The sequence below is a fragment of the Linepithema humile genome, chromosome 6, assembly GCF_040581485.1.
Source record: "Linepithema humile isolate Giens D197 chromosome 6, Lhum_UNIL_v1.0, whole genome shotgun sequence".
NCBI classification, from domain to species: domain Eukaryota; kingdom Metazoa; phylum Arthropoda; class Insecta; order Hymenoptera; family Formicidae; genus Linepithema; species Linepithema humile.
The window spans coordinates 8,953,804-8,975,565 of record NC_090133.1 but is presented as its reverse complement, the minus strand read 5'-3'; the positions used below and the strand labels follow the sequence as shown (position 1 = coordinate 8,975,565).

General features: G+C 34.7%; 1 pseudogene; it reads left to right on the top strand.

Moving 5' to 3' along the window:
- The first annotated feature begins 1,454 nt into the window (after positions 1-1,454).
- LOC105672462 (protein crumbs-like) lies at positions 1,455-20,773 on the top strand (annotated as a pseudogene).
- The last annotated feature ends 989 nt before the right edge of the window (positions 20,774-21,762 follow it).

Below are 21,762 nucleotides of genomic sequence, written 5' to 3'. Positions count from 1 at the left end.
TGGCGGATTTAAGGAAAAAAGCTCGGTCCACAAACGTTACAAAAGTGTCATTATTATGCAGGTAAGGCCCGTTTTTAACCTTGTTAACGTGTTGAGTGGGTGGGTAAGTCCTGCAACAAATTCCTTAGCAGATCTTTGATTATCCTCTCCTTCGACAATTCAACGTGCCATTTTCTTATTCCTTTGTTTACAATCATTAATCAAGCAAAACTTAATTTTAAAATGTATAACATTTCTCCATTTTTAATTTTAAGCTTGATACTATAAAATTTAATTTGAAATGTCGATAAAACATACACTTAAGATTAAATGCAATTGATTTAAAATTTGTGATTCTTAAAATAATTTTTATATTCCAAAACTTAAGAGATAATTAAATCTTTGAAATCTGAACAGGTATGAGTGCCTCTGCGTACAAGGTGTCACTGGCAAGAACTGCGAGGTAAACATCAACGAATGCGAAAGCAACCCCTGCTGTCCGGGCAGTTGCATGGATCGTATCGGCGGCTACACCTGCGAGTACGACGTGGGCTACGAGAGCGATCAGTGCCAGCATGAAATTGACGAATTCAAGAGGTACAACCTCTGCAAGCACGGGGTGTGCACCGACCTTAGGGCCGACTACTTTTGCACCTGCGGGTCGGAATACCATGGCAAAAATTGCTCAGTGAAGCTGTTTAGCAGTCAAAGACACGCTTGTGTGAATGGTGGCACTTGTTGGCCTTATTCACTCAAAAAAATGATCTTGCAATAATAGCTAAAATTTTCTAGGTGTAAAAAATTAACTAAAACAGATAAATGATTAGCAACTGTTGTGATATTGCATATGTAATTACTTAATCAGTTTAGATGACAGAAACAGAATATATATCTGTATTGTTTGTGAACTTAAAAAAGAAAGTTTCTCTAAAGCGCCTATCTATATAAGATCAATCACGTGTTAGATCATGCAATGAATAACATTTAGCAATGGTACCTAAATTTTTCAGAAGCTATTGCTAGAACATTACTGCTATAAATTCTATATGTGACAAACAATGTTTTCACAGATACGAAAAATAGCGATACATTCTTGTTGCGATATCTAGAAATCTAACTACATCAGCGAAATATTTTTTTGAGTGTTTAGTTGACGAAACCATCCACAGGTTCAACTGCAGCTGCCCCAATGGACGTTTGCGATTATGTGAGTGTTTATGCATTTTTTTCTACAAAAGAAAAACTTGAAATTAAAAAATTTTAGATAAAAATCAGATCAAAAATTATTATTATTATTGTAAATAAAAAATTATGATGGATATTATATTTCCGAAAATGAAAGTTAAATGGAAAAAATTAGTTTATAAATTAATAAAATAGATGACATAAAAATTACCTTATTAAATTATTGAAAGAGAAAAGAAGAAAAGAGATAAAATTAAGAAGTAAAGCAAGAATTTCAATAAAAATAAGTTGCATAAATATTATGTAACAAAAAGCGAATTAATATTCTAAAATCTATTGAGTATCTTAAACGATTGTCAATGCTTTTAATTAGATTTTCAATTAAGAATTAACACTTTTTAGATATAAGGAAATGTTTAATTTTGACTAACATAGCTTAGAATAATTAAGGAGCACTATTTTTTACATTTGACACACAGCATTTCTTTATAACTCACATACTATCAAATTTTTAAATTTACTAACAATCTTTACTTAACTACGCAAAGCTCTTCCATTCCGATGTTAACAAAGTTTTTAGAAAATCTTGTCTTTAAATACATAAATTCACCACTTACATTTATACTTTATCGCATCCACTCTTTTCGAAGCGCTTTGTACGGAAAAAAATACGTAAACATGTTTAGAAGAAAGATCTCGCGTGCAACATATCTAACTCTGTCGGTAAACGAATTCGCAGGAATTCGCACGACAATGTCTCTGAGCGACTAATCGTACATTCTGGTGAACACTACGCGCGACGAGGGCTATGGCATTCAGTTTCGCTTCAGGACTACTTTGCCAAACGGTTTCCTGGCGATTGGCAAGGACCATTTATATTCTTCAGCTGGTCAACGGCAAACTCAACGTATATTCGAGCATACTGAACAAACGGAGTTTTCGTCGGTAGCGGACTCAACGATTCCACGTGGCAAAAGGCTTTTGTGGCGATCAACGCAACTCATCTTATCCTTTCGGTCAACGAAGAGCAGACTATCTATCCTATCAGTCCTAACGAAAGCTCCAATTCGTCGAATTGCACGTCTTTTTCTACGACTTACGTAAACAGCAACTACAGCAGCTCTTTAAACTTTTTGAAAAGGTTATCTCGCTTACCCTCTTTCACCTTCTTCATTGGCTGCATGGAAGATGTCATTATTAACGGCGAATGGGTATGTTGGCCTGCTTTTAATTTCGATTTATTTATTAATGATATTTATTTAGAAATACATTAATTAACCACGTAACTTGTGTACTAAACATAATTTTATTTTTTTCCGAGTAAAAGTTTGTGAAAAATAGTTTTTAATTTTGCAGATATTGAAATTTTTATTTTTAGATTATCAATTAGAATGTGTTGATAATTTGTCAGAAATTTTCCGAAATGCCTTTTCTAGAACAATTTTTTACATCTCCATGCGGATTTTAGGTTTATTCTTGTATTACGTCGAAAACCGTATATATAGAGGACGTAGAATCAGGCTGTCCCCGCGAAGCTCAATGCTCATCAAATCCCTACGCGAACGGCGGTCACTGCACCGACAATTGACGCGAGTTCAAATGCAAGTACGAGCGTCTTATCTCGGTCGCACCTGTCAGTACAACATGACCTCTGCAACGGCACCTTCGACTACGAGAACATCACAAACGGCTATGTGACCCTGATGATTAGCGACACGTTTAAACGGGTTCAATTCAGTTGACATCTCCACATTCATCAGCACGCGAGAGAGCCACAGTGACGTATTTTACCTGGGCACTGATCCGCAGGACGATCTGAAGCCTCAGGACAGGACGTACATAGGAGCGCAGCTGAAGGACGGAAACTTGGGCGAGAGTTTCCAGTTTGGCAACATCACTGACGGCTACACGTCGACGGCGCGAGGCTCGACGAAAACAACTATCTCATTCAAGTGACAAGAAACGTTACTCTCCTAGAAGTGAAGATCAACGGCACCAAGCACTTCTGGAAGACGATCAGCGCCACGGGAGACATGAACGTAACCGTTTTCTACCTTGTCAGATTACCACAAGTGTCTAGATACATTCGCCAGGCCGTCGATAGCAGGCAGATGGAGAAGGAACAGGTGCCGCAAGGTCACTTCAAGGGCATCATCCAGGATGTGATGACATCGAACGGCACGAGAACAATGGTGTTGGAGTTTTTTTCGCCGAAGGTGACTGAAAAAATATTTTAATTTTTAATGTTATTTTTATCAATACATATATCAAGTAAGAATTTATTTGATTTCTATTTAGATTTTTGAAAGGAATTTTTTTCAAAGTCTTTTATATTGAAATTCTACATTGCTAGAAACAATTCTATCTTTTAAAAATGTTTCTCAAACATTGATCCTTGCAATTTTTGAATTATTCTTCTATTTTTTCTACTATTTTAAAATATAACAGTTCTTAACTGTTACCTTGATTAACCTTTTTTTCCATAAGGATTAATTTAATTCATAAAATCTTTCTTTTGAATAAAAATGCAAAAATTGTCAATAATTATTGCTTCAGCCTTTTCATGCTTCATCAACGTACTTTTATTCAAGACATTTTTGTCTTCTGTATTTTTCTAGGCGTCGGACATTCCCATACTCATTCAGTTCGGCAACATCTTCTTTGACCACGTGAAGATTCTTGTGGGCGTCGTGTAGGATGACGTGTGCGTAAGTAGTTCGTGCAACGGCACGTGTCACTTATCGTCGAACGACTTCTGATGTCAATGTCCGCGTGGCTACAGCGGCAAGACTTGTCAGAAAATGGAGTTCTGCCAGCTACAGGGATGCCCGGCAGGCTCGTGCTGCCAGAACCTCGACGACGGTTACGAGTGTATCGCCAACTCGATCCTCGGCGTCATCAGATCACGTACAGATTCAACACCGGCGGTACGCTGCTTCACATGGCGTCGCACGTGGACGATCAAATTTCACCGTGTCCGTCTTCAAGGACAATGTCACTGTGCCTTGGCAGCTCGACTTGGAAAACCAGGGACCTGTATCCTTCGGCAAAGCCCAGCCCGACGGCAACTGGACGTCTTTGCTCATCAAACTGAACAACTCTCTGGAGTGCGGCTACGCGAATCCGGTCGAAGAGCAGTTTCGCTCGAGCGCCAACTTCAACTACCAGCTGTGGCACGATCTTCTGGTAACAGGAATAGTCACTCTCGGTGGACTGTCCAGTGCCTTGTCCGACAAGCACACTTACGTCACTATCGGGTTGAAACACGATAGGAGAGACGGAATCGAGGGGAACTGTGTGGATTATGGTGAACATAGACTGACAACCGCCATCCCATCGCATAGTTTGATGTTTGGTGAGTATTATATTCTGATACACGGTTTTTAGATATTCCAGAATGCGATGCAATTTTATTAGAACATTATGATTTTTGAATTGATACTTTGAACTGTGGTTGGAATTGAAATATGAAGGAAAATAGAAAAACATTTTAATCGCTTGGGAAAGTCCTTTTATTGTTTGGCTTTTAGCAATTTTGAAAAATGACCTTCAAGTCTCAAAAATTCCGTCTTTAAATTGGAACTCTTTTTCTACTTTTTTAATGTTCAATCTTCTTCATTGTAAAATCTTCTTTTTACTTGAACGCTCTTTGTTACTAAAGAATTATTATAACTTTTTTTTTTTTTTTCAGGAGAGCCATTCAAGGGCTCTAGGCGAGGTGCGTATCGGCAGCATACTGCTACATGACTTCACGAATGAAGAAGTGTATGAAAATGCGAACATTACGCCGCTGGAGTTTCTGACGTTGCAAAGCAACGACATTGCTACTCAGCTCGACAATATCGGCTGTCTGTTGTGCTTCGATACGGACTGCACAATCGATGGCTACTGCTTCGATAAAGCAAACAGCTACATATGCGAATGCCCAACCGGCTATGCCGAGGATGACTGCTCCTTTAACATCGACGAGTACATCGACAACAAGTGTCGGAACGGAGCGACATGCGTCGACGGCATCGCGAATTACACCTGCATCTGCGACAGCGGCTGGCAGGGATGGCTGTTAGTATTTTCTCATGTTGAAATCATTTCACGTTTTATGAAAGATTGATATTTTCTGTGATGCCAATGAGATTGTGATATTTGACATTATTTTACAAAAAAATATTAACACACACTGATGTTATCAGCAATAAATTTAAAATTTATTAGTATTTACGTTAATTAGTATAATTGTTCCATTAACTTTTCAAGAATTTCTGAACTCGACAATCATGATTTTAGTGTGAAACTCGATTATTAAAATCGAGAGAGAAATATTTTTAAAAAGTATTACATTATAAAATCAGAATTGTTTTGTACAAAAACTTCTAATTGCAAGAATGACAAATTTCAGGAAAAAATTATGCTGTAAATAATACTATTTTCTAAATATTAGATTTGTTATAAATTAATTACTGACGTGAACCAAACTTTATAGGGCTACAGTAAAGTTTTTGAAATATTCAGTCGACTTATTATGTTAAACGATTTATTTTGGACATCGCAATCAAAATACTGAATATATACCAAAACATGCATGATTAACACTACATTCTGACGTGATCTAAGTTACGATCACGAACTTATTGCAACACTTTCTTATTAACTCTTATTTTTTGTTATAGATGCGACAACGATATCAACGAGTGCGTGATGCTGAATTTCTGCAAACACGACGGTGTGTGCGTGAATGTGTCAGGCTCATTCCACTGCGAGTGACCAGACCAGTTTACCGGTGATTTGTGCGAAAAATTCCGACTGATCACATGCGAGAACAATCCATGCATGCGCGGTGCGACCTGTCTCGACTCGCCGAACCCGAAGACAGGCGATAACTTCACCTGCAACTGCCGACCTGGTTACGACGATCCAGTTTGTAACTCGCTTTATTGTACTCTACCTGGTCAGAGATGCCAGAACGGTAGATGCGAGTTTTTAGAAACGAATTATGAATATGTAATAAAACTATAATTTCGAAGACTCTAGGATTTATAATTGCTGAAGTTTAAATCGCTGCTGCTTTTTATTACTATTGCATAATTTGATTTTTTTCTAAACTTGAGAAAGTTTAGTTTAATATGTTGAAATATTATACATGTTGTCAAATTTAAATCTCAAGCTTAGGGAATCGGTGGATTTTGATTGTCATTATTGATTCTGGAGTCAAAAAACTTTATTCTTAAATTTAATTGATAAACAGAAGTTTTATATGTTATGAAATTATTATCACGTAGCAACCGAGATGCACCTGCGCTCCTGGTTACACCGGTCTGTACTGCGAGACGAACATCGATGGATGCGCGCCGGATCTCAAGGGCGAACTACCCTGCAAAAACGGCGGCAAATGTTTCAACGCGGTGAACAACTTTACATGCAATTGCCAGAACCGGATACACCGATGGCAATTGCACCGAGGACATAGACAAATTCGAAAATTCGCAGACAGATTGTGGACACGGCAGGGGCCAAAATCTTCTTGGTAATTACGAGTGCGTTTGCGATTTTGGCAACTGCGGCTACAATTGCGCAATGTTGGATCCTTGCCAGGAAGTAAGTTCTCTAGAAATTAATAGATAGAAAGGAATTTAGAAGGATTGTGATGTAGAACTGAGTAAAAAATGGAGAGAATAGAATATTTGTAGGAGTTAAAGAATTAGAACATTAAACAAGATTGATTAAATCGAGTCAATAAAATTGGAAAAATTTTTTGAATTTAATAAAATTATGATAATGAAATTAAGACGAACATAATATTGTGAGATATTGTGTTTCATTTTTACGATAATCTTGTTTTGTTTTTATTAGAATTATTGTCAGTACGGTAGCACCTGCAAGTGTGCCAAAGGTGGCGGATACGAATGTGAATGCACTTCTGAATACACGGGACTAAATTATACTGAGATAAGGTGACATTTTTCAGATTAGATATTCCATGAGAAAAAACAAATTAGCTCATGTACACAATATATCTCTAATAACTTAATAAGAATACGCAAAATGTTTTCAGTATACCATTGTCTTGAATTTATGTCAGAATTAAGCAAAATTTATAACCGGTAAATTTTTGCAGTTGATGCCCATTGCATTTATTAAAATTTATTACGCTTTGCGTTTTATGTTTTTATTACTCGACAGTTTTACTTTCTTATAAATAAAATTGATTAAAATTAACAATTAATAAAAAATTATTTTTATACTAATGTGTTTAATCAATATTTTCCAGCGGGAGCTCTTATTTAGTAGCCAAGCCATCGACATAGCAGTGATCGTAGGTCCAATTGTGGGCTGTTTTTCTCTCATCATCATCAGCTTTCTCACAGCGCTCTTCATGATAGCAAGAAAGAAACGCGCTACACGCGGCACGTATAGTCCGAGTGCTCAGGAATTCAGTAATCGTCGAGTGGAAATGGATAATGTGATGAAACTTTCTCCGGAGGAAAGATCGATCTAATCGATCGGTGATTGGTGAGATGTAATCTAAATTATAAAAAATGCAGATAAGTTTTGATATGTGGAAACTGTTTTACAGAGGCACGCGCAGATTTTTCGTAAATTATACAATTTTGCTTGGTTGTCGAAAGTTAAATTAAATTGAATAAAAGCGAATAAATGAGACAACATTCTGATAAAGAAATAAAATTAGACAAAATTACATTTTTCTGAAATTAAATTTATTATCGTGATATAAATTGGAATCAATATTGTATTTTTTATCTCATTTTTTATCAATCTTAATATTATATTTATCAAGAATTGTGACATTGTTTTTAATTCTTAATTAATAGTTAATTTTTTAATTTTGGTGCGATTTAGATGGATTTGGTATGTCGTTTCAAAAATGAAACGTTTCCACATATCGAGAATAATTTGCACAACTTGGAGTCCCGAAACTTGATTCGCCATTGCGAAGTATGTCGACTGTAAAACTAGATTGTTTGTTGAAGAGCCAAGTCGACGACGATGAAACGATTATTCATTTTGCGTCTTCTGGTCTTTACTGTTTTGTCGTTACAAAAGAATAGATGAATTAGAAGGAATTTACTTGAAACGAATTGAATTTTCAACTCTTCTAAGAGAGATGTGTTCGAGAATTTTTGTTAAATTTTTTTAATGCGTCATTTGCCTGCAAAATAATTCTATATAAAAAAATTTTAAGATTAGCGTTGATTTAAATCATACAACTTTTTTTCGCAACGATACATTTCTCGATGGCATGACATTTGTCGAGGAATGTCAATTAAGATTTGATAACGGATGCTCGGCATCATGTTTAAACGAAATAAAGTCAACATGTTGTTTCGAGAGTCCCGAATGAAGTACACAGTGTCTTAGAAAAATATACGTTGGAGAAAGATATATCGTAACTGACATTTCGCAAGAATAACAAACTTAATATTTTGAATTAAGAATTCAAGAATTAAGAATTCGAGGGACCAATGATGATATTCTGAGATTTCGAGAGTTTAGGAAGGCATCTTTAGGGAAGATGAATTTTGAAAGCTGAAAGATTTAGGACTTTTAATATCAAAATCCCCGTCGAGTGCGCGCGGAAAAGCTCGCGCTATCGTCACGCATGTTAATTTTGTACATAAACTAGCTCATAAACTAAAAGTTATAATGACTTTATCGTATTTAGAATTTTATATGATTGTTAGGTATTTAACAATAACGAACGTAATAATCGGTACGTAGTGATATTTACTACCACGACCAAAGTAGCGGCGAGACGATCTTACAGTATAAGAGTTTATTCTGTAAAAATCATCTCGTAAATTTCTTAGCTTCTGATTTTTCATTCAAAACATTTCTTCAAGACTGAATGTTCGGCATGTAATAAAAAAATCATAAAGACCAAATGCATTTGACAAGAGTGATCAGATTGTTCTTTTGCCTTTCTTAATTTCCTCATTTTAAACGCATGTCAAAAAATACACGAATATTGCCTTAAAAATATATAATTCAAACATATTAAAATTCACTTTTTTTTCTCGTTTCGGATCATTATCACGTAATTGTGTGAATATAATTTACTTCGCAGTGAATATGTTTTTATTTTAATTTGCAGCTAAAGAGTCAAAACTAGTTGTACAAAATAACTTTGATTTTTACGAGACGAGACATAAGAGTGCGCAGTACAGCGTGTTGTATAAGTAGGCGTAGTAAATTCAAGTGGATAATTAAATGTACAAAATCATTAAAACGCATACATAGTTTAAAAAACAACTACGTATTTTTATTTTTTTTTCATTTTTAATTATTTTTTTATTACTTCGATAAAATACAGTGAGCTAAAATGATACATAAAGAATGGCATAAATAATTAAACTTGGAAGAATTAGATATATAATGCAGTGTGAACCTACTTGACAAGGAATATCTCAATTCGAGATTATTATTACTTTATTTTTTACTAAAAGTAAAAATGTATATTTTTCACTTTTTTATTCTTTTCTATACATATATTCAATATTAATGATGAAATGAGGAAATTGTTTTTGAACGCGATACGTTAAGTATTAACGCATGTTCTAGCAGATCCGAAGAATATTTGCTTCATTATATTACGAGTGTTTAACTATATAAATTAATGAAGCTCAAAATTGAAGGTATCGAGATTAAAAATATCGTAATTTTATAGGAAATTTAAACCGAATTGACAATACGACGGCGACAATAAAACATCAAAATACGTTCGCGTCGGGAAAAGAAATGCTAGCGCGTGCATATTTATCGTTCTACAATGTATGTATTAATTGCGTTTTTTGTAAAATCAATAAATTCGAAATTGTGAGCGCAAATTCTATAATTATGGTTATTATGACACACAGAACAGTTTTATTTGAAAAACATAAGTAATTATTTTTGCATTTTTTCAAAGAAAAACTCGTTTATTCATGCAAAATATGTTGTGTAAAATCTTTTTTCTCATTCGTAAGGTTGTTAGAATATTACATATTTATAAAAGATTCGAATTCTTAATAACAATTTGATAAGTAAGAATAATGTATCAATGTTTATGTACGAATGGAAGGGATATGCTACACCTTTATTCCTTCGACCTCTTCTATCAACTATCGACATAATCACTTTTCGACAAGACAGTATCGCGTTCAGTCACACGCAATATGTTTCGCTATATGGAAACAGTCGATCCAAATCAGCTTCCAAGTGCTTCGAATTGGGTGCTCAGAAATTACAGACTGTTGAATTTTGAAGCAACTTGTCGTGAGTGTGATGGAATTTTTTATTTTGTCGACACAGAAGTTCTTCAGGAGCATATAAAACGCGAACATAAAACTACTTATCAATTTGAAGAGACGCAGGAAGATAATCGTTGGAAAAATTTTAGACACACTGGCTTTTCAAACGATTTAGAATGTGTTGTATGTGGAAAACTTGTTTCCGTCAACGATGATACTTCCGATCACCCGCATTCCGCAGAAGAAGGACGAATTGTAACCGACATCAGTTATAACTGGGTGTTCAAATATTTTAAAATGGATAGTGCTTGTTCGTTTCCTGCGTCTTGTATTCTTTGCGAACGCAACGAACAACGCCATCAAATTACAGCGTTTGATAAAATCATATTCTTGCATTTTAAAATGTTGCATTCAGAAATATGGGGGAAAGAACTACCATTTAATGAAAGTTTAGCGACATTAGATGTCGTAGATTTAATTGGACTGAAGCTGTTCTTAAAAGCATGTGACGATTCCGATTGGAAGTTCAGCGACGTGGAATATCGCGAAATAGCTATAAATTGGGTGAGAAGGAAATATGAATTAATGACGAGATTTCGAGCAAAATGTAAAAACTGTCTTCATATTTTTAGTAGCATCGACACATCAATAATTGATGAACATATAAATAGAACAGAAACACGATTTTATTGTTCGGAAATAAACAGATCTCAATTTTATCACCAAGATCCATATTGGAAAAATTGGAGGAAAGTTATACGGCAACAGAAAATTCAATGTGTTATATGTGATTTTATGTGTTCCTTGCTTTCGATTAGTAAGCCCTGGCGTGATCATCATCATATGGGAGATGATAATAACAATATTCATAACTTCAAATGGTTTTGCAAATTTGTGACAAGAATCCAAAATGATGATGATGATTTTAAAGGACGTTGCGTTTTATGTGATAATAATTATGACTTTGAATTTATGCCTGCAAAACACTTATTCCATCACATATTCGAACATGAGCATAATAATTTGATGAGAAGAGATGACCCAGGACCAGGAAATGACCCAGGACCAGGAAATGACCCAGGGCCAGGAAATGTCTCACAACCAAAAGATGATCTAGCAATGCGAAGAAAAAGAACAGAAAGATCTACACCATACAGCAAACCGTCAACAAGCCGTGAAATAAACTGAAGAAACGGCGGTAAGTTTTATTGATATTAATATTGTTTATTATTAATTTTTTTTTTTTTTTGAGTGTCAATACTTACATAATAAGATCAATAAAAATCGAATAATTAAATGTTTTTATTACTTTTTTTAAATTTTTAATAGATGTATCTATACTTTTGACAATGGAGATGATGATAGTCGAATTGAGACCGAGCCACAAACAACAATAACGTCAGCCTTTACTTTGATCGTTAAATTAATTTGAAATGTATAAAGAAATTATCTTCAACGTCTGTATAAAGCAGTTTGATGCTTAAAATGTTATAAGCAAAGTTATCAATTTATATTTCGAAGACGTACCTTAATTTTATAAATATATAATGTTTATAAATTAATTAAGAAAGTACTCTTTAATATTACGATTATAAGTTTGTTTATAAATTTATAAAGCAAATCAATTTTTTTAATTGAGCAGTGATGTTCATGTAAGGACGATATTTGTAAGATATTTTCATATTTATACTATTTCATTTTTTTTACTTTTGCTTTATCTAACTTCGGTTTGTTATAATTTCTCCAGAGGTGTTTGAAATGTATTGTACGAGTAATCAGCAATATCTGTCAATTTAAATTTTAAAGTTGTATGTTTTCTAAAATTTGTGTGTGACTATTAATGTATTCATTATAGTTAAGAAACATGCAGACAATGCGTTGAAAAACGCATTGTCTGCATATTAATAAAATTGCATTTTAAAACAAATAATTTCTTCATTTTATCCCAAAATATCCCAGACAAAACATTAGTATATTTGATTAATTTTATATATGTATGAAAGCTAAAATATATTTAACATGTAATTATCGATTTTATGTTTATAAGATTATAAATAAGTTTGATGAAATTACAATAATTTCTACGATAAAGTCTTTGAAATATAATATACAGTGATTTACTTTGTAATAAGTATATTCGTACGTTAACTTTTAGCAAAAATGTCCAAAGAATTACAGAAACAAAATAAATTGTTCGTTAAAAGATGAAACATAAGAATGTGCAATACGGCGCACCTTTCTTTAATTTAATATGTAAGGAAGTGTTACAATTTTTCTTTTAAGTGAACAATTAAACGTACAAAATTAATAAAACGAGTAAAGCAAGAATTTCAATAAAATTAAGTTACATAAATATTATGTAACAAAAAGCGAATTAATATTCTAAAATCTATTGAGTATCTTAAACGATTTTGAATGCTTTTAATTAGATTTTCAATTAAGAATTAACACTTTTTAGATATAAGGAATTGTTTAATTTTGACTAACATAGCTTAGAATAATTAAGGAGCACTATTTTTTACATTTGACACACAGCATTTCTTTATAACTCACATACTATCAAATTTTTAAATTTGCTAGCAATCTTTACTTAACTACGCAAAGCTCTTCCATTCCGATGTTAACAAAGTTTTTAGAAAATCTTGTCTTTAAATACATAAATTCACCACTTACATTTATACTTTATCGCATCCACTCTTTTCGAAGCGCTTTGTACGGAAAAAAATACGTAAACATGTTTAGAAGAAAGATCTCGCGTGCAACATATCTAACTCTGTCGGTAAACGAATTCGCAGGAATTCGCACGACAATGTCTCTGAGCGACTAATCGTACATTCTGGTGAACACTACGCGCGACGAGGGCTATGGCATTCAGTTTCGCTTCAGGACTACTTTGCCAAACGGTTTCCTGGCGATTGGCAAGGACCATTTATATTCTTCAGCTGGTCAACGGCAAACTCAACATATATTCGAGCATATTGAACAAACGGAGTTTTCGTCGGTAGCGGACTCAACGATTCCACGTGGCAAAAGGCTTTTGTGGCGATCAACGCAACTCATCTTATCCTTTCGGTCAACGAACAGCAGACTATCTATCCTATCAGTCCTAACGAAAGCTCCAATTCGTCGAATTGCACGTCTTTTTCTACGACTTACGTAAACAGCAACTACAGCAGCTCTTTAAACTTTTTGAAAAGGTTATCTCGCTTACCCTCTTTCACCTTCTTCATTGGCTGCATGGAAGATGTCATTATTAACGGCGAATGGGTATGTTGGCCTGCTTTTAATTTCGATTTATTTATTAATGATATTTATTTAGAAATACATTAATTAACCACGTAACTTGTGTACTAAACATAATTTTATTTTTTTCCGAGTAAAAGTTTGTGAAAAATAGTTTTTAATTTTGCAGATATTGAAATTTTTATTTTTAGATTATCAATTAGAATGTGTTGATAATTTGTAAGAAATTTTCCGAAATGCCTTTTCTAGAACAATTTTTTACATCTCCATGCGGATTTTAGGTTTATTCTTGTATTACGTCGAAGACTGTATATATGGAGAACATAGAATCAGGCTGTCCCCGCGAAGCTCAATGCTCACCAAATCTCTGCGAGAACGGCGGTCACTGCACCGACAATTGGCGCGAATTCAAATGCAAGTACGAGCGTCTTATCTCGGTCGCACCTGTCAGTACAACATGACCTCTGCAACGGCACCTTCGACTACGAGAACATCACAAACGGTTATGTGACCCTGATGATTAGCGACACGTTTAAACGGGTTCAATTCAGTCGTTGACATCTCCACATTCATCAGCACGCGAGAGAGCCACGGTGACATATTTTACCTGGGCACTGATCCGCAGGACGATCTGAAGCCTCAGGACAGGACGTACATAGGAGCGCAGCTGAGGGACGGAAACTTGGGCGTGAGTTTCCAGTTTGGCAACATCACTGACGGCTGTACGTCGACGGCGCGAGGCTCAACAACGAAAACAACCATCTCATTCAAGTGACAAGAAACGTTACTCTCCTAGAAGTGAAGATCAACGGCACCAAGCACTTCCGGAAGACGATCAGCGCCACGGGAGACATGAACGTAACCGTTTTCTACCTTGTCGGATTACCACAAGTGTCTAGATACATTCGCCAGGCCGTCGATAGCAGGCAGATGGAGAAGGAACAGGCGCCGCAAGTTCACTTCAAGTGCATCATCCAGGATGTGATGACATTGAACGGCACGAGAACAATGGTCTTGGAATTTTTTTCGCCGTAGGTGACTGAAAAAATATTTTAATTTTTAATGTTATTTTTATCAATACATATATCAAGTAAGAATTTATCTGATTTCTATTTAGATTTTTGAAAGGAATTTTTTTCAAAGTCTTTTATATTGAAATTCTACATTGCTGGAAACAATTCTATTTTTTAAAAATGTTTCTCAAACATTGATCCTTGCAATTTTTGAATTATTCTTCTATTTTTTCTACTATTTTAAAATACAACAGATCTTAACTGTTACCTTGATTAACATTTTTTTCATAAGGATTAATTTAATTCATAAAACCTTTCTTTTGAATAAAAATGCAAAAATTGTCAATAATTATTGCTTCAGCCTTTTCATGCTTCATCAACGTACTTTTATTCAAGACATTTTTGTCTTCTGTATTTTTCTAGGCGTCGGACATTCCCATACTCATTCAGTTCGGCAACATCTTCTTTGACCACGTGAAGATTCTTGTGGGCGTCGTGTAGGATGACGTGTGCGTAAGTAGTTCGTGCAACGGCACGTGTCACTTATCGTCGAACGACTTCTGATGTCAATGTCCGCGTGGCTACAGCGGCAAGACTTGTCAGAAAATGGAGTTCTGCCAGCTACAGGGCTGCCCGGCAGGCTCGTGCTGCCAGAACCTCGACGACGGTTACGAGTGTATCGCCAACTCGATCCTCGGCGTCATCAGATCACGTACAGATTCAACACCGGCGGTACGCTGCTTCACATGGCGTCGCACGTGGACGATCAAATTTCACCGTGTCCGTCTTCAAGGACAATGTCACTGTGCCTTGGCAGCTCGACTTGGAAAACCAGGGCACTGTATCCTTCGGCAAAGCCCAGCCCGACGGCATCTGGACGTCGCTGCTCATCAAGCTGAACAACAACTTTCTGGAGTGCGGCTACGCGAATCCGGTCGAAGAGCAGTTTCGCTCGAGCGCCAACTTCAACTACCAGCTGTGGCACGATCTCCTGGTGACAGGAATAGTCACTCTCGGTGGACTGTCCAGTGCCTTGTCCGATAAGCACACTTACGTCACTATCGGGTCGAAACACGATAGGAGAGACGGAATCGAAAAGAACAGTGTGGATTATGGTGAACACAGACTGACAACCGCCTGACTGACAATCTCACTGCACAGTTTGATGTCCGGTGAGTATCATATTGGGACACACGGTTTTTAGATATTCCAGAATGCGATGCAACTATTTTATTAAAATATTGTAATCTTTGAATCGATACTTTGAACTGTGGTTGGTATTGAAATATGAAGGAAAATAGAAAAACATTTTAATCGCTTGGGAAAGTTCTTTTATTGTTCGGCTTTTAGTATTTTTGAAATACATAAAATCTTCATTTCTGAGATTCTCAAGTTTAAAAAATTCCGTCCTTAAATTTTAATTAATTTTTTAACTTTTTTGTGTTGAATCTTCTTCAGTGTAAAACGTTTTATTTAAGCGCTCTTTGCTTAGAACTAAAGAATTATTATAAATTTTATTTCTTTCCTCAAGAGAACCATTCAAGGATTGTATAGGTCAGGTGCGCATCGGCAGCATACTGCTGCACTACTTCACGAATGAAGAAGTGTAAAAAATGCGTGTCAAAATGCGAACTATACGCCGCTGGAGTTTCTGACGTTGCACAGCAACGACAATGCCACTCACCTCGACAGTATCGGCTGTCTGTTGTGCTTCGATACCGACTGCAAAAACGATGGCTACTGCTTCGATAAAGCAAACAGCTACATATGCGAATGTCCAGCCGGCTATGCCGAGGATGACTTCTCCTTTAACATCGACGAGTACATCGACAACAAGTGTCGAAACGAAGCGACATGCGTCGACGGCATCGCGAATTACACCTGCATCTGCGACAGCTGCTGGCAGGGATGGCTGTTAGTATTTTCTCATGTTGAAATCATTTCACGTTTTATGAAAGATTAATATTTTTTGTGATGACAAAGGGATTGTGATATTTTAGCATTATTTCACAAAAAAATATTAACACACCCTGATGTTATCAGCAATAAATTTAAAATTTATTAGTATTTACGTTAATTAGTATAATTGTTCCATTAACTTTTCAAGAATTTCTGAACTCGACAATCATGATTTTAGTGTGAAACTCGATTATTAAAATCGAGAGAGAAATATTTTTAAAAAGTATTACATTATAAAATCAGAATTGTTTTGTACAAAAACTTCTAATTGCAAGAATGACAAATTTCAGGAAAAAATTATGCTGTAAATAATACTATTTTTTAAATATTAGATTTGTTATAAATTAATTACTGACGTGAACCAAACTTTATAGGGCTACAGTAATGTTTTTGAAATATTCAGTCGACTTATTATGTTAAACGATTTATTTTGGACATTGCAATCAAAATACTGAATATATACCAAACATGCATGATTAACACTACATTCTGACGTGATCTAAGTTACGATCACGAACTTATTGCAACACTTTCTTATTAACTCTTATTTTTTGTTATAGATGCGACAACGATATCAACGAGTGCGTGATGCTGAATTTCTGCAAACACGACGGTGTGTGCGTGAATGTGTCAGGCTCATTCCACTGCGAGTGACCAGACCAGTTTACCGGTGATTTGTGCGAAAAATTCCGACTGATCACATGCGAGAACAATCCATGCATGCGCGGTGCGACCTGTCTCGACTCGCCGAACCCGAAGACAGGCGATAACTTCACCTGCAACTGCCGACCTGGTTACGACGATCCAGTTTGTAACTCGCTTTATTGTACTCTACCTGGTCAGAGATGCCAGAACGGTAGATGCGAGTTTTTAGAAACGAATTATGAATATGTAATAAAACTATAATTTCGAAGACTCTAGGATTTATAATTGCTGAAGTTTAAATCGCTGCTGCTTTTTATTACTATTGCATAATTTGATTTTTTTCTAAACTTGAGAAAGTTTAGTTTAATATGTTGAAATATTATACATGTTGTCAAATTTAAATCTCAAGCTTAGGGAATCGGTGGATTTTGATTGTCATTATTGATTCTGGAGTCAAAAAACTTTATTCTTAAATTTAATTGATAAACAGAAGTTTTATATGTTATGAAATTATTATCACGTAGCAACCGAGATGCACCTGCGCTCCTGGTTACACCGGTCTGTACTGCGAGACGAACATAGATGAATGCGCCGGATCTCAAGGGCGAACTACCCTGCAAGAACGGCGGCAAATGTTTCAACGCGGTGAACAACTTCACATGCGACTGCCAGAACCGGATACACCGATGGCAATAGCACCGAGGACATAGACGAATGCGAAAATTCGCAGACAGATTGTGGACATGGCAGGTCCAAAATCTGCTGGCCTGGTAGTTACGAGTGCGTTTGCAATTTTGGCTACTGCGGCTACAATTGCGCCATGTTGGATCCTTGCCAGGAGGTAAGTTCTCTACAAATTAATAAATAGAAAAGAATTTAGAAGGATTGTGATATAGAACTGAATAAAAAATTTAGAGAATAGAATATTCATAGAAATTAAAGAATTAGAACAATTAACAAGATTGATTAGAATTGAATCAATAAAATTGGAAAAATTCTTTGACTTTAGTAAATTTATGATACTGAAATTAAGACGAACATAATATTGTGACATATTGTTTTTTATTTCAACGATGATCTTGTTTTGTCTTTATTAGAATTATCGTCAGAACAGTGGCACCTGCAGGTGTGCCAAAGATGGCGGATACGAATGTGAATGCACTTCTGAATGCACTTCTGAATACACGGGACTAAATTGTACCGAGGTAAGGTGACATTTTTCAGATTAGAGATTCCATGAGAAAAAACAAATTAACTCGTGTACACAATATATCTCTGATAACTTAATAAGAATACGCAAAATGTTTTCAGTATACCACTGTCTTAAATTTATGTCAGAATTGAGCACAATTTATAACCGGTAAATTTTTGCAGTTGATGCCCATTGCATTTATTAAAATTAATTACGCTCTTGCGTTTTATGTTTTTATTACTCGACAGTTTTACTTTCTTATAAATAATATTGATTAAAACTAACAATTAATAAAAAATTATTTTTATACTAATGTGTTTAATCAATATTTTTTAGCGGGAGTACTTATTTAGTAGCCAAGCCATCGACATAGCAGTGATCGTTGGTCCAATTGTGGGCTGTTTTTTTTTCATCATCATCAGCTTTTTCATAGCGTTCTTCATGATGGCAAGGAAGAAACGCGTTACACGCGGCACGTATAGTCCGAGTGCTCAGGAATTCAGCAATCTTCGAGTGGAAATTGATAATGTGATGAAACCTTCTCCGGAGGAAAGATCGATCTAATTGATCGGTGATTAGTGAGATGTAATCTAAATTATAAAGAATGCAGATGAGTTTTGATATGTGGAAACTGTTTTATAGAGGCACGCGCAGATTTTTCGTAAATTATACAATTTTGCTTGGTTGTTGAAAGTTAAATTAAATTTAATAAAAGCGAATAAATGAGACAACATTCTGATAAAGAAATAAAATTAGACAAAATTACATTTTTCTGAAATTAAATTTATTATCGTGATATAAATTGGAATCAATATTGTATTTTTTATCTCATTTTTTATCAATCTTAATATTATATTTATCAAGAATTGTGACATTGTTTTTAATTCTTAATTAATAGTTAATTTTTTAATTTTGATGCGATTTAGATGGATTTGGTATGTCGTTTCAAAAATGAAACGTTTCCACATATCGAGAATAATTTGCACAACTTGGAGTCCCGAAACTTGATTCGCCATTGCGAAGTATGTCGACTGTAAAACTAGATTGTTTGTGAAGAGCCAAGTCGACGACGATGAAACGATTATTCATTTTGCGTCTTCTGGTCTTTACTGTTTTGTCGTTACAAAAGAATAGATGAATTAGAAGGAATTTACTTTAAACGAATTGAATTTTCGACTCTTCTAAGAGAGATGTGTTCGAGAATTTTTGTTAAATTTTTTTAATGCGTCATTTGCCTGCAAAATAATTCTATATAAAAAAATTTTAAGATTAGCGTTGATTTAAATCATACAACTTTTTTTCGCAACGATACATTTCTCAATGGCATGACATTTGTCGAGGAATGTCAATTAAGATTTGATAACGGACGCTCGGCATCATGTTTAAACGAAATAAAGTCAACATGTTGTTTCGAGAGTCCCGAATGAAGTACACAGTGTCTTAGAAAAATATACGTTGGAGAAAGATATATCGTAACTGACATTTCGCAAGAATAACAAATTTAATATTTTGAATTAAGAATTCGAGGGACCAATGATGATATTCTGAGAATTCGAGAGTTTAGAAAGGCATCTTTAGGGAAGATGAATTTTGAAAGCTGAAAGATTTAGGACTTTTAATATCAAAATCCCCGTCGAGTGCGCGCGGAAAAGCTCGCGCTATCGTCACGCATGTTAATTTTGTACATAAACTAGCTCATAAACTAAAAGTTATAATGACTTTATCGTATTTAGAATTTTATATGATTGTTAGGTATTTAACAATAACGAACGTAATAATCGGTACGTAGTGATATTTACTACCACGACCAAAGTAGCGGCGAGACGATCTTACAGTATAAGAGTTTATTCTGTAAAAATCATCTCGTAAATTTCTTAGCTTCTGATTTTTCATTCAAAACATTTCTTCAAGACTGAATGTTCGGCATGTAATAAAAAAATCATAAAGACCAAATGCATTTGACAAGAGTGATCAGATTGTTCTTTTGCCTTTCTTAATTTCCTCATTTTAAACGCATGTCAAAAAATACACGAATATTGCCTTAAAAATATATAATTCAAACATATTAAAATTCACTTTTTTTTCTCGTTTCGGATCATTATCACGTAATTGTGTGAATATAATTTACTTCGCAGTGAATATGTTTTCATTTTAATTTGCAGCTAAAGAGTCAAAACTAATTGTACAAAATAACTTTGATTTTTACGAGACGAGACATAAGGGTGCGCAGTACAGCGTGTTGTATAAGTAGGCGTAGTAAATTCAAGTGGATAATTAAATGTATAAAATCATTAAAACGCTAGTTTAAAAAACAACTATGTATTTTTCTTTTCTTTATTTTTAATTATTTTTTTGTTACTTCGATAAAATACAGTGAGCTAAAATGATACATAAATAATGGCATAAATAATTAAACTTGGAAGAATTAGATATAATGCAGTGTGAACCTACTTGACAAGGAATATCTCAATTCGAGATTATTATTACTTTATTTTTTACTAAAAGTAAAAATTTATATTTTTCACTTTTTTATTCTTTTCTATACATATATTCAATATTAATGATGAAATGAGGAAATTGTTTTTGAACGCGATACGTTAAGTATTAACGCATGTTCTAGCAGATCCGAAGAATATTTACTTCATTATATTACGAGTATTTAACTATATAAATTAATTAAGCTCAAAATTGAAGTTATCGAGATTGAAAACATCGTGATTTCATAGGAAATTCAAACCGAACGTCTTGACAATACGACGGCGACAATAACACATCAAAATACGTTCGCGTCGGGAAAAGAAATGCTAGCGCGCGCATATTTATCGTTCTACAATGTATGTATTAATTGCGTTTTTTGTAGAACCAATAAATTCGAAATTGTGAGCGCAAATTCTATAATTATGGTTATTATGACACACAGAACAGTTTTATTTGAAAAACATAAGTAATTATTTTTGCATTATTTCAAAGAAAAACTTCTTTATTCATGCAAAATATGTTGTGTAAAATCGTTTTTCTCATTCGTAAGGTTGTTAGAATATTACATATTTATAAAAGATTCGAATTCTTAATAACAATTTGGTAAGTCAGAATAATGTATCAATGTTTATGTACGAATGGAAGGGTTATGCTACACCTTTATTCCTTCGACCTCTTCTATCAACTATCGACATAATCACTTTTCGACAAGACAGTATCGCGTTTAGTCACACGTAATATGTCTCGCGCAATGGAAACAGTCGAACCAAATCAGCTTCCAAGTGCTTCGAATTGGGTGCTCAAAAATTACAGACTGTCGAATTTT